This window comes from Microtus ochrogaster, chromosome 1 (genome assembly GCF_000317375.1).
Source record: "Microtus ochrogaster isolate Prairie Vole_2 chromosome 1, MicOch1.0, whole genome shotgun sequence".
Lineage (NCBI taxonomy): Eukaryota > Metazoa > Chordata > Mammalia > Rodentia > Cricetidae > Microtus > Microtus ochrogaster.
Window position 1 is genome coordinate 111,203,605 of NC_022009.1, and position 2,706 is coordinate 111,206,310.

The following is a 2,706-nucleotide window of genomic DNA, read 5'->3' on the forward strand; positions in this document are numbered from 1 at the left end:
TCAGAGTTTGGGAGCCACATACCTTTAACCCCAGCACTAGAGTGGTGGAGACATGAGCGATATGGCTGGGCTTTTATTTTAAAACTAGTATTTTATACATTCAAACTGTCTCCTCATTCCTTATTCTTCCTGTACGTTAGGAATTATTTTCAGATGCACCAGCATCTGGTATCCAGTTGCAGAATCATCAAAACACTGTTATGTTTTTCTCAGGGCCACAGTTACTGCATCCTCCCAGTGCCAAAGAAATCAGCAAAGAAAAACCAAAGGTGACCAAAAACCACCTCTGTGCTCTCATGGGGGCGGTTGGAATTGGGAAATAGAAACTGATGTCTGCTCATTTCCCAGTACAAGTCCTCAAGTGACTGTTTTTTTTTCTTTTGTTTCATTTCACAAGTGAAGAGTCATGCACTCACATGGCTAATACACACTGAAATACAGAGACAAAGGCATGTCCTCCTTTAGATTCATGAGAGAAAGGACATGAATGAAGTCTAGGAGCGCAGATTCTAGCTCTACTCTCTCCACTAGCTGGCTTTCTTCCTTTCATTGGATCCCGGGCCCCTTATCACATAGCAGGGCTCTTTATATCACATCACAGAGTCTTGTTTTTCTGTTTTTTGTTTTTTTGTTTTCTTGACTCTGAGGATCCTAATGAGTCAGAAATTCTCTGGTTGTGGAGGAGTCTTTCTGAGACTCAAACTCAGTGGCACACTAGCACAAATGCAGCCCAAGTTAGCAGTGGCAATGATTGCCTCTCAAGTTGGGATTGTTTCTTTCGCTGTATTTTGAACTTAGGTTCAAGAATTCCTGACTCAGGCAAAGGATGGCATATCGATGCTGGCACAAATGGGTGTTTACTGACATGTGAATACACATAGTCTTTTGGCTCTGAGATACAACTTTATGCTCCTCCTTTACACCTTGCTATCTCTCATCCTTGCAGATTCCTAAGACCTCTGGGAAAGTGCTGCTGCCCTCCTGGAATAGTGACAGATTTTGCCTGGACTTGTCCTTGCCCCCAAGCAAGAAAAACACCTGATCCCACAAGACTCTCGTCAACACAGACAAAGAATATTCAAAGGTTTGACTACCCACAAGATGTTACCTGTCTTCTACCTTTACCCAACACCATTACTTCAGATGTTTGGCCATTGTGAATCCCATTTATTATTTGTGTGATGCCAGTGTATGCACGGACACACCAATCTTCATCTTGTTTCCTATGTAGAACTGTCCAAATCAGTAGGGAAATGAACACTTACCCAGTTATGTGTGTTCAGGGTACTCATTTCATTTTGGAAGGCGTTGATATCAGGCGTTGATATCTTCTGGTCTAAGTCATTCCATATTGGTGCCAAACAATGCTCTTTCAGACTTTGCTTTGCCCCCAAGAGACTCCATTTTCCAAGCAGCTTTTGATTGTGTCTGAGAATGGAGTTTGCCTGTCTGTCTGGAAGATGCTTTTAGAAAAGAGAGTATGGCAATGATTGGTTTGGGAAAGCAGCTAATACAAAATCAACCTTTAAAAATGAGCTTTATTAAGTGAGAGGGTCTTGCAACTTTGGAAGCCATAACCAGCCTTTGAGTTGTAAGAATGCCACACAGGGAGAATATGTCATACTTGAGACCTCAAGATGAGACCATAATGGGTAAGAGAAGCCAGGGAGGGACCTTTATTAAGAGGAATATCTTACAGTAAGAGAATGATAGCCACCATAGACAGGGTGTGTTGGGTAATTTTTGCCCCCTTGACACAATTAGAGTCACCTGGGAAGAGGGAATCTCAAATAATTGCCTCCTTCAGATTGTCTTGTGGACAAGTCTTCATTGCTGACCAATAAAGGAGAACCCATCCCACCATGGAAGATACACTCTTTATACGTGGGTCTGGGCTAAATAAGACAGGTAGCTCAGCAAGTAAGGGGAAGGAAGTCAGTCAGCTGCTTTCCTCTATGGTCTGGGCTTTACTCCTTACCTTCAGATTCCTACCTTGACTTATCTCAGTGATGGTCTGTAACCTGCAAGCCAAGTCTACCCTTTCCTTTCCAAGTTGTTTCTGGTCATGTTATTTATCAACATTATAGAGAACCAAAGTAGAGCATGATGACAGAGTATGGTGGGTGAAATGGAGACTCTGCCTCACCTTGTTGTGGACCCAGGTTTCCTCTATCCTGGGGGCTCTCTCAGGTCCCTCTTCTAGCTCCTTTCCATTTCTTTGTTTCTACCTGGGAACCCAGTGGCTACACCAGGCTGAAGTCAGGTAGGTGTTGTGTATTTCATTGAGTACAAAAAATCAGTCTGGTGCCTAACTAGAAATTTCACCCCTGTTGGTACTGGAAGGTACTCTGCTTGATACCAGAGGAGAAAGGTAAATAGCAGCTGTTATGATTTGGTCGATGAGGGACAGACGGTGCATGAGAGACAGACTCACCACACAGATAGAACTTATGTGGGGTGTTTTCTTGGGGGAAGTAAAAGGGGTAGTGAGAGAGAACGGGAGCACAGAGCGGCCTTGTGAAGAGAAAGGAGCAGGAGGGAGAGAGAGAGAAAGAGCAAGCAAGACAGAGAGATGCAGAGAGGGTGAAGAGGAGAAGGAAGAAGAGGTCAGTGAAAATGAATGTACAAAATCCCCAAACCTATGGGACACTATTAGAGCAGGACCTAGAGGAGGGTTCATTGCACTACATGCCTACATAAAGCAGT